The sequence below is a fragment of the Chiloscyllium punctatum genome, chromosome 20 (genome assembly GCF_047496795.1).
Source record: "Chiloscyllium punctatum isolate Juve2018m chromosome 20, sChiPun1.3, whole genome shotgun sequence".
NCBI classification, from domain to species: Eukaryota; Metazoa; Chordata; class Chondrichthyes; order Orectolobiformes; family Hemiscylliidae; genus Chiloscyllium; species Chiloscyllium punctatum.
The window spans coordinates 75,311,723-75,323,972 of record NC_092758.1 but is presented as its reverse complement, the minus strand read 5'-3'; the positions used below and the strand labels follow the sequence as shown (position 1 = coordinate 75,323,972).

Genomic DNA, 12,250 nt, shown 5'->3' with positions numbered 1-12,250 from the left:
GCATCACCAGACATTTGAAAGAATACGAGGGGGCTTGAGATAGTAAGAGCAAATTTACCAGAATGGATGAGGGATTTTAGTTTTGATTAGGTTGGAGAAGCTGAAGCTCTCTGCAACAAAGGAAAGTGGAGATTTTCGGAGGTGTACAAGACAATGACAAGCTTAGATAAGATAGTCAAAGTGATGATAGCAACAGCGAGTAGTCAGAGATATAAGCTTTTGGGCAAGAGTTGCAGGGCATGCAAGGAGAAACTTTTTACAATGGAACTCTAAATACCCTTACTGTCTTTCTTCTGCTCCTCATTCACTACAACATTTCTGCAGCTCCCCATCTGTACAACCAAACAGTCACCTTCACCTTCAATTTTCTAGTCTTCATTAAAGCCATGACGTCTCTCTCATCCAGTGGTGAGATTTCTGATGTGGTCTTCATCTCCTCTCCTTTAAGTCTGAGGGATATAGACTTGAACAGGTATGATAAAAAGAAGTCAATAAAAAGAAACCCACACAAAAGGGGCTCAAAGTTCAATTGGGCATGTGTAAGTAGCCTGTATAATATACATACTATTTAAGCTAGTATGTATATTATACAGTAAACTATTTTGATTAAATCTTTCAAAGAGGTGTGAGAGATTTGATGAGGGTATTGTGCTTGATGCCATTCATGGACATGGACTGAGGTATTTGATGAACTCCCTCATCAGCAAAATTGAAGACTATAAAATAAAAATCACAGTAGTAACCTGCATACACGTTAACAGGAAACAAAGAGTGGCTGTGAATAATTTTTCAGGTATTAGGTCCATTGGTTTCCTTGACTCATATTAATGGCCTAACAGTAAGCATATAGGGCATAATTTTGAAGTTTGCTTATCGTGCCAGTCTTGAAGCACTGTGAACAATGAGAAAGATAGTGTTAACTTCAAGAGGGTATTAATAGGCTAGAGTAACAGGTGTATTGATGGCAGATGAAATTTAATGCAAAGAAGTGACATGACGCATTTTGGTAGGAAAAATAAGGAAAGTAACATACAATAAAGGATACATTTTTAAAGAGGGTTCAGTCAGAAGCAGAGGACCCCAGGGCTATAGGTACATGCATCATTGAAAAGGGCAGGATGGGTTGAGAAAGTAGTAATTAAGAGATTCTGCGTTTTCTATTCAGCATAGAGTGGGGGTCCTATGGCACAGTGGTAGTGTCACTGGGTTCAGGTCCAAGTTGATGAGAAAGAATTTGTAACAAAGTGTGAAAGCAATAAATGATGGTAGACATTTGGACTCTGGGTGTGGGCTCACCTGGAATCTTGCATTTAGGTGTAAGCACTACACTTTACAAATGATGTGAAGGTGTTGGAAAGGATGCAGAAAATATTCATGCAGATAGGTTGAGAGACTAGAGACCCCAGTAATGTGGATAGACAGAATAAGCTGGGACTGTTCTCTTTGGAGAAGACAAGGTTGAGAGGAAATTTGACAGAAGTGTTCAAAACAATGAGGGATCCGGACAGACAAGAGAGGGAGAAATGGTCTCCATAGCACCTGGATCAAAAGTTAAAAGGTAACTGATTTACTTTGATTGGCAAAGCATCCAGTAGTAAGACGAGGAAACAGTTTTTATGCAGCAGGTGGTTAGGATCTGGATTGTACTGCTTGAGTGAGTAGTAGTGGAAGATTTCACCATGTTTCCAGAATGAAATCGAACATTTGAGGATTAAAATATTTGTAGAGATATGGAGAAGCCACAGATAAATGGAATTAGCTATGTGGTTCTTTCTGACAGCCAGCATAGGCATGTCAGGCCAAACTGCTTCTTCATGTGTTATAGAGATTCAATGAATTCATTTAGCCATTCACCACCAGATCTACCAAAAAAGACTAGTTGATCATCTACTAAAATTGATCATCATGGAATGCAAAGAGATCTCCTGGCTTGTTTTCTCTACTGTAAACCATCTTCATAAACTCCCCTCTCCTGTCACCTCTAACCTCACCAAGGTCTTCTTTCACCAAATGTCATGCAATAAGTTGTTGCCTCTGTGCAACGGGCTGAACTTCCTTCAAAGCTTCCTTGACTAGTCAGGAACTTACAGTCATAAAGTCACACAGCACAGAAACTGACCCATTGGTTCAACCAGTCCATGACAACCATAATTCCAAACTAAACTAGTCCCATCAACTGCGCTTGGCTCACATCCCTCAAAACATTTCTTATTCATGTACTTATGTAAATGTCTTTTAACGTTGTAATTGTATCTGCATCCACCACTTCCCCTGGAAGTTCTTTCCACACTTGAATCACTCTAAGTGTAAAAGAATTGCATCTCATGTCTTTTTAAAATATTTCTCCTCTCACCTTAAAAATATCCCACCAAATCTTGAAATTCCCCTCCCTAGGGAAAAGACGCCAGCCATTCGCCTCATCTATGCCCCTCATTATTTAATAAACCTCTATAACGTCATCCCTTAACTTCCTACACTCAGTAAAAAAGTCTCAGCCTATTTCGCTTCGCCTTATAATTCAAACGCTCCATTTTCAGCAACATCCTGTATAACTCTTCTGAACCCTCACCAGCTTAATAATATCTTTCCTATAACAGAGAGACCAGACATCAACACTGTAATCCAGAAGAGACGTTACCACCTTCCTGTACAACCTCAACATGATATCCCAACTCTTATACTCAAAGGCCTGAGCAATGAAGGTAAGCATGTTAAATGCTTTCTTAACCACCCTTTCTATATGTAATGATATACTTCAAAGAATTATGTATCTGAAACCAGAGGTCTCTCTGTTCTCCAACATTGCCCAAGGCCCTACTTTTAATTGTATAAATCTTGCCTTTGTTTGTTTTACCAAAATGCAATACCTTGCATTTTTCAAATTAAACTCCATTTGCCATTTTTCAGTCCATCGACTCAACTGATCAAAATCTTATAATCTGAGATAACCTTCTTCACTGTCCACTATACCGCCAAACTTGGTGTCATCTGTAAACTCACTAACCGTACTTTCTTTATCTAAATCATTTAGATAAATGACAAACAAAACCAGTCCCAGGACCAATCTCTGTGGAACACCACTTCTTTCTTTCTGCATTTTTTCCCTATCTTATTCATTGTCCTCACTGAGATCACTTCATTATCTGATCCACAGCCACCAATATTTTCATAATCTGCTGACCAACTATCTGTGTTGTTACTAAGATTGTTAACCCCTGAATGTTTCATATTCTTAAATCCCCTGCTGCTGAAAGCTTAAACTGTGCTTTTGTTACTTCAAGATATGGCCATTCCAGTGCATTCCTGGCAGAACTTCCACATACTAAATTTGAGATTTTCAAAAACGTTGCTGTCCTTGTCTGAATTCATGTCACATCTTGTTCACCTTCCAAGTGCCCACTGACCTAGATTGACTTCCAATGAAGGAAAACCTTGGTTTAAAATTTCCAAGGTACCTGTGCTCCATTTGAAGTCCAGCTTTTTTGAATAGCCTTGATAGTAACCATTTCATCATTGTGTCTATGTCTTCAGATAACAATGTACTAAGCCTGGAATTCCTTTTTGAAACCTTTTCATCGCTCCATAAGATATAGGAGCTGAAGTAGACTATTCAGCTCATTGAGGCAACTGTTTCTTGCCTTTAGCCACAACCTTTGATTTCCTTACTGGTTAAAAATAATCTGTCTATCTCAGCCTTGAATATGCTAGGTTATAGTTCAACAGGTTTATTTGAAAGGACAAGATTTCGGAGCGCTGTCCCTTCATTATGAAGTTGAAAAAGGAGCTGCGCTCTGAAAGTTTGTATTTTCAAATAAACCTGTTGGACTCGAACCTGACGTTGTCTGATTTATCCACCCCAGTCCAACATTGGCACCTCCACATCCTGAATATGCTAAACAAACGAACTTCCATAACCCTCTGTAGGAAAGAATTCCACAAATCCACTACCATGTGTGAGTAGTAATTCCCCCTCACCTCTGTGTTAAATAGGCAACCCCTTACTCTGAAGTTATGTCCTCTGATCCTAGACTTTCCCACAAGAGGAAACAACCTTTCTGCATCTATTTTGTCAAGTTTCCCAAGAATCCTGCATGGTTCAATATGGTCGCCTCTCATTCTTCTAAATTCCAACAAATACATTCATAACCTACCCAACCTCTTCTCATAATGTAGCCCTTTAATACTTGGGATCAACTCAGTGAATATTTTTCTGGACTGTCTCCAATGCCAGTATATCCTTCCTTCGATAAGGGGCCCAAAACTGTTCATCCACCGACTCCCACAGTTACCTGGACTAAACCTCCTCCCACCCACTCCTGTAAAAATGCTATCCCTTACTCTCAGTTCCCCTGCCTCTGCTCCAGGAGGATCAATTCCACTCCAGAACATCCCAGATGGCCTCCTATTTCAAGGACCGCAATTTCCCCATCTATGTGGCAACAATGCCCTTCAGCACATCTCCTCCACTTCCTATCCTTGAACCCCAGCCTTCCAATTGTAACAAAGACAGAAACCCTCTGGTCCTCACTTTCCATCCCACCAACCTCTGAATACAACACATCACCCTCCACCATTTCCGCCACCAATAAACAAACCCCACCACATGGATATATTTCCCTCTCCACCTCTATCTGCATTCCGCAGAGACCATTCCCTCTGTGACTCCCTTGTTAGGTCCACACCCCCCACTAATCCACCCTCCACTCCTGTCACCTTCGCTTGCCATAGGAAGAGGTGTAAAACCTGCACCCACACCTCCCTCCTCACCTTCAACCAAGGCCCCAAGGATCTTTCCACATCCGGCAGAGATTTTCCTGCGCCTCCAAACACCTCATCTACTGTGTCCGTTACTCTCGATGTGGTCTCCTCTACATTGGGGAGACAGGATGCCAACTTGCAGAGCATTTCAGAAAATATCTCTGGGACACACATGCAACTAAACAACCTCACTGCCCTGTGACTGAACACTTCAACTACCCCTCCCAATCCACCAAGGACATGCAAGTCTCCTCCACTGCTAAATTCTAGCTATCTGATGCCTGGAGGGAGAACGCCTCATTTTCCACCTTGAGACCCTCCAACCTCATGGGATCAATGTTGATTTCATCAGTTTTTTCATCTCCCATCCCCCCACCTTGTCCTACATCCAACCCTCCAACTTGGCACCACACTTGTGAACTGTCCTACCTGTCCATCTTCCTTCCCTTCTATCTGCTTGACCCTCCTTTCCGACTTATCACCATCACTCCCCACCTCTATCCACCTACTGCATTCCCAGCTACCTTTCCCCCAGCCCCATCCCCCCTCCCATTTATCTCTCAGCCCCCTTAGGACTCCTCACATTCCTGATGAAGAGGTTATGCTCAAAACATCAACTCTCCTGCTCCTAGGATGCTGCCTGACCACTGTGCTTTTCCAGTACCACACTTTTTGACTCTGACTAGTGTTTTGTAAAGATTTATCAAAATATCCTACTTTCATAACCCATTCCCTTTGAAATAAATGCTAATATTACATCTGCCTTTCCCTTTTTACCCACTGGATGTGGATGCTAGCTTTTTGTGATTCATGCATAATGACTCCCAAATTCCTGTGTTCTGTAACTTTCTGCAGTCTTTTTCCGTTTAACTTCTATTCAGACCTTCTATCCTTCTTGCCAAAGTTCATAAACGTGCATCTTCCCACATTATATTCCACCTGCCAAGTTTCACTCCCCTCTCCTACATTTTAAAGAGACACTCTTTAAAATGTAGCTCTTTGTCCAAATGTTCGATCATCTAGCAGAAAGTGAGGACTGCAGATGCTGGAGATCAGAGTCGAAATGTGTGATGCTGGAAAAGCACAGCCGATTAGGCAGCATCCGAGGATGCATAAGCTCTTCATCAGGAATGAGGGGGTGCCCCAAGGGGGCTGAGCGATAAATGCAAGGGGGGTGGGGCTGTAGGAAGGTAGCTGGGAATGCGATAGGTAGATGAAGGTGAGTGTGATGGTGATAGGTCGGAGTGGAGGGTGGAGTGGACAGGTGGGAAGGAAGATGGACAGGTAGGACAGGTCAAGAGGACATTCCTGAGTTGGAAGTTTGGGATAAGGTGGGGAGAGGGGAAATGAAGAAACTGGTGAAATCTACATTGATTCCCAAGTGGTTGGAGGGTTCCAAGGTGGAAGATGAGGCGTTCTTCCTCCAGGCGTTGGGTAGCCTGGATAATTTAAATTGGAGAGATTTCAGGAAAGATGTACAAGGATGTTGTGAGACTGGAGGGTTTGAGTTATAAGAAGAGGCTGGATAGGATAGGACCTTCATCCCTGGGGCGCAGGGGGTTGAGGAGTGACCTTATAGAGGTTTATAAAATCAGGAGGGGCATAAATAAGGTAAATAGAAAAGTGTAGGGAAGTTCAAAAGTAGAGGGCATATTCTTAAGGTGAGAGGAGAAAGGTTTAAAGGGACCTGAGGAGCAACGTTTTCACACTGAGGGTGGTTCGTATGTGAAACTGCCACAGGAAGTGGTAGATGCAGGTACAGTTACAATTAGAAGATAGTTAGACATGAATAGGAAAGGTTTAGAGTGATAAAGGCCAAATGCAGACAAATGAGACTAGTTTAATTGTAGAAATTTTGTCTTCATGGATAAGTTGGATTGAAGGATCTGTTTCCATGCTGTATGACACTATGACTTGATGTACTTCAGATTATTGAAAATGATGCTACCTGGGTTCTATCCAAAAACAAGTCATGATTACTCATCACCACTGGCTACTAAGCTTTCAGCTGCCTGAGACCCACTCCTCTCGAAAACTATTCAAATTTACACCTTCTTCCTCAAAACTCACCTTTCGAGTATCCTTCCAATATATGCATGCCAATGCGATGCACATGATGTAAAGCATTATGTATCTATATATTTATGAAAAACATCAATTATTTAAAAGTTTGGATTTCAAACTAATGGCAATTGCGTTTAATAATTAAATAGGTCAGTCTTTTTCAAAACCATGATTTCAAATGAGGATGTGCCAGACAGCAAGATGACTGGTGGCCTTCTGGAGTGTTAATGGAAGTGACATTATTGTATGAAATATGTTGGCACGTTTGACAACCTCAAAGGTCATGTGAGAATTGATCGAGCAAATTCACTGAAACAAGACATTCTGGCCAACAATCATTCTTCAGAGCTACAAACAAGAGTTCTGAGGCAGAAACCAAAATTGTTTTCTTGATAATCAAAGCAACAGCAAAGAGGGGAGCCCTTGTCTCATAGGGAATTTGTGAAAGTCTATTTGGGCTTATTTATACATGTGTGACTGACCCTTGGGAAAAACTTGGTGTTAGAACAAACTAAGCTTTAATATTACATAATTGCTACATATCCAAAGTTCCCTGACCAAACACTCAACTCCTGTCAATCTTACAGTTTAGAGCTTGATGACAGTATGGATCTAAGTGATAAAGCTCAACAAGCAAACTTTATAAATTTATACGGGTACACAATCCTTTATCTGAAATGCTCAGGTTTTCGGAATTTGGAATGTTTTGAATTTCAGAATAAGTGACAGTTCAGCAGTGAAACTTTAAAAAATCTTATCTAACAGCAGACTCACTGTGAGTAACGGGCCCTGAGACAGAATTGAGGCCTGCCAGTGCTGGGCCATGCACCCCAACTCCCCCCCTCCCCCCCCCCCACCCCACCCCCACCCCCCCCACCCCCCCCTCCCGACCCCCCCCACCCCCCCCACCACCCCATGTCGCATCTGAGTGACACACATTGAGTGGGTGTGGAGTTGGATCAACTATTTGCATGCCAAACTTGTTAATGAGATAAAAACCTCACAAAAAAAACCTTCGGATTTTGGAGCTTCTCAGATTTTGGATAAAGGGTTGTCAATCTGTATAAGAACTCACAATAACATTGAAAGTCGCAGTTGATGTGGGTATGTTTGCTGAGCTGAGAATTTGATTTGCAGATGTCCCCTGTCTCGGTGACATCCTCAGTGCTGTGGATCCTCCTGTGAAGCGGCTGCTGTATTGTGTCAGTTAACAGATCCTTCAATCCAACTTGTCCACGAAGACCAAGTTTCCATAATTAAACTAGCCCCATTTGTCTACATTTGGTCTCTATCCCTCTAAACCTTTCCTATTCACTTTGTTGCCAGTTCCAGTTGTTCACTGCAGTGGCCAGTATATTGGGTCTTGATCAATGTGTTTATTGGTGGAATTAGATTAGATTACTTACAGTGTGGAAACAGGCCCTTCGGCCCAACAAGTCCACACCGCCCCGCCGAAGTGCAATCCACCCATACCCCTACATCTACCCCTTACCTAACACTACGGGCAATTTAGCATGGCCAATTCACCTGACTGGCACATCTTTGGAGTGTGGGAGGAAACCGGAGCACCCGGAGGAAACCCACGCAGACACGGGGAAAACGTGCAAACTCCACACAGAGAGTCGCCTGAGGCGGGAATTGAACCCAGATCTCTGGCGCTGTGAGGCAGCAGTGCCACCGTGCCGCCCATGTGGTTCCCTTGATCAAAAAGGGTAGTAGAGACAACACTGGTAATTACAGACCAGTGAGTCTCACTTCAGTTGTTGGTAAAGTGTTGGAAAAGATTATAAGAGATAGGATTTATAACCATCTAGAAAACAATAATCTGATTGGGGACAGTCAGCACGGTTTTGTGAAGGGTAGGTCGTGCCTAATGAATCTTATTGAGTTTTTTGACGAAATGACCAACAGGTAGATGAGAGTAAACCAGTTGATGTGGTGTATATGGATTTCAGCAAGGCGTTCGATAAGGTTCCCCACATTAGGCTATTATACAAAATGCGGAGGAATGGGATTGTGGGAGATATAGCAGTTTGGATCAGTAATTGGCTTGCTGAGAGAAAACAGAGGGTTGTAGATTAGATTACATTACATTACAGTGTGGAAACAGGCCCTTCGGCCCAATAAGTCCACACCGACCCGCCGAAGCGCAACCCACCCATACCCCTAACCTAACACTACAGGCAATTTAGCATGGCCAATTCACCTGACCTGCACATCTTTGGACTGTGGGAGGAAACCGGAGCACCCGGAAGAAACCCACGCAGACACGGGGAGAATGTGCAAACTCCACACAGTCAGTAGCCTGAGAGGGGAATTGAACCCAGGTCTCTGGCGCTGTGAGGCAGCAGTGCTAACCACTGTGCCACCGTGCCACCCTAGTTGTAGTTGATGGAACATGTTCATCTTGGTGTCCAGTTACTAGTGGCGTACCGCAAGGGTCGGTGTTGGGTTCACTGCTGTTCGTCATTTTTATAAATGATTTGGATGAGGACTTAGAAGGGTGGGTTAGTAAATTTGTGGATGACACTAAGGTCAGTGGAGTTATGGATAGTGACGAAGGATGTAATAGGTTGCAGAGAGACATAGCTAGGATGCAGAGCTGGACTGAGAGGTGGCAAATGGAGTTTAATGTGGACAAGTGTGAGGTGATACACTTTGGCTGGAGTAATCAGAATGCAAAGTACTGGGCTAATGGTAGGATTCTTGGGAGCGCAGATGAGCAGAGAGATCTCGGTGTCCATGTACACAGATCCCTGAAAGTTGCCACCCAGATTGACAGGGTTGTTAAGAAGGCATACAGTGTTTTGGCCTTTATTAATAGAGGGATTGAGTTCCGGAACCAGGAGGTTATGCTGCAGCTGTACAAAGTTCTGGTATGACCACACTTGGGAGTTCTGGTCACCACATTATAAGAAGGATGTGGAAGTTTTGGAAAGGGTGCAGAGGAGATTTACTAGGATGTTGCCTGGTATGGAAGGAATATCTTATGAGGAAAGGCTGAGGGCCTTGAGGCTGTTCTCGTTGGAGAGAAGAAGGTTGAGAGGTGACTTAATAGAGACATACAAGATAATCAGAGGGTTAGATAGGGTGGACAGGGAGAGCCTTTTTCCAAGTATGGGAACAGCAAACATGAGGGGACAACACTTTAAAGTGAGGGGAGATAGGTACAAGACAGATGTCAGAGGTAGTTTCTTTACTCATAGAGTAGTAAGGGTATGGAATGCTTTGCCTGCATTGGTAGTAGATTCGCCAAATTTAAGTGCATTTAAGTCGTCATTGGACAGGCAAACGGACGTACATGGAATAGTGTAGGTGGGATGGCCTTCAGATTAGTATGACAGGGTGGCACAACATCGAGGGCCGAAGGGCCTCTACTGTGCTGTAATGTTCTATGTTCTATTCAGGCACCCAACCCACAACTCTTTCTCTGAAACACTGACAATGTCTTCAGAGCTCCTTCCTGCTCCCATCTGGAACTGAAAAAACTAATCAGTTTTGCTTCCAATTTCCATTCTTCTCTCATCTTCATTTGGTCAATCTCTGACCAATTCCCTTCCCTTCCTTGACTTTACCATCTTTATTTCTGAGGGTAAGCTGTCCACCATCCATTACAAGCCCACTGGCTCCCGCAGTTACCTTGAAAACACCTTTTCACACCCTGCTTCCTGCAAGGGTTCCATTCCATTTCCCCAGTTTTTCTGGATCCATCACATTTGTTCTGGTGATGCCACCTTCTGCCGGATCCTTTTTTCCCTAATCAAGGACTCCTGCACTGTGTTTGAAAGGGTCCTCAATCCTTTCTGACCCATCTCCTGCATCAGAGATTCACAACCCTCCGAGTAAAATATTTTCTCCTCATCTCAGTCTTTTATCCAGAGGCTGTGCTCTTGTGTTCCCCAATCCCTGAAGAAGTGCTTATTCCCGAAACGTCAATTCTCCTGCTCCTTGGATGCTGCCTGACCTGCTGCGCTTTTCCAGCAACACATTTTTCAGTTCTGAACTCTAGCAACTGCAGTCCTCACTTTCCCCAATCTCTGACTAGCAGAAACAATCTCAATATCTACCCAGTTAAGTCACTTCAGTAAATTGAATATTTCCATGGAATCACCTATTTTAAACTCCAGAGACAATAGGTCCAGTTTGGTCAGCCTGTCTTCACTGGACAATCCCCTCATCCGAAGGATCAACTTTGTGAACCTTCATGGTACTACCCTCCACTGAACCACATCTTTGCTGAAATATAGAGACCAAAACTGCACACAGTATTCTCGATGTGGTCTCATCAAAGTCCCATACAATTGCAGCATGACCTTTTTATTCCTGTACTGAAATCCCTTTGGAATAATGGACAAAATGCAATTTCCCATCCCATCCTAATTGCTCATTGTACCTACACGCTAACTTGTACATGGACATCCAATTTCCTCTTCATGAAACAAGTGTGCTATTTGTTAGAAAAATTCAGCATAGTGTACAAAAATTATTTAAATGATGACCCTTGGAAATAAATACTGTGCAACATATCCTAACACACAAATTTATTGTTTCTGTTTCAAATCCTTTCGTTATTTCCTTACTCCAGCTCCTTTCGATCTATTTATAAATATTATTTAATCTTTGTCCATCTGTACTGTCATGTGCAAGTTTTTTAACTGGGTCAGTGTCAGAAACATCAAACATGATACAGTTCACAAAACCCACTCTCCCAGCCCACCTACACATTTCAGCAATTCATATTTAAGACAGATAATGCTTGTGATTTGTACACTTTGTATTGCCCACATTGTGGTATTATAGATATAACTGTAATAATCCCAGTTGCTGTCAAGAGTGTTTCACCACCTTAATCTGGGTTCCCTATCTGCAATAGGCTTTGATCCTTGTCTCGTGTCTTCCTGTCCTCCCATAACATACTCAGGTCCCATCACAATAACCATTCCTTACCATTTTTCAACTATACACTTTCACAATGTTTAATTTCCATTCCTTGGTCAGCAAATCCATTCTGCTTCTGCTCATGCATGTTTTACTGTGATATGATTAAAAACTTCATGATAGATAAAAACCACCAAATTTAAAATTCTGATCTTGTTTCTATAAAATCAGTTTCATGGATTAGAGATTTTTCCCTAGGGCAGAAATGGCTGTCATGAGGGGTCATTATTTTAAACATGATTTGGAGATGCTGGTGTTGGACTGGGGTGTACAAAGTTAAAAATCACACAACACCAGGTTATAGTCCAACAGGTTTAACTGGAAGCACACTAGCTTTCGGAGCGCCGCTCCTTCATCAGCTGATCAGGTGTCCTCCACAATCACCTGGTTGTGTGATTTTTAACATTATTTTAAAGTAATTGGAGGAAGGGTTTAGGAGAGATGTCAGAGATATGTTCATTATGCAGAGATTGGTGGGTGTGTAGAATGC

At 42.6% G+C, this 12,250-nt stretch overlaps 1 protein-coding gene across 1 annotated transcript in view; it reads right to left on the bottom strand.

Moving 5' to 3' along the window:
• Nucleotides 1–12,250, bottom strand: part of LOC140491824 (ran-binding protein 17-like) — a 430,222-nt gene that overhangs the window by 233,591 nt on the left and 184,381 nt on the right. The gene's annotated exons all lie outside the window — the stretch shown is intronic.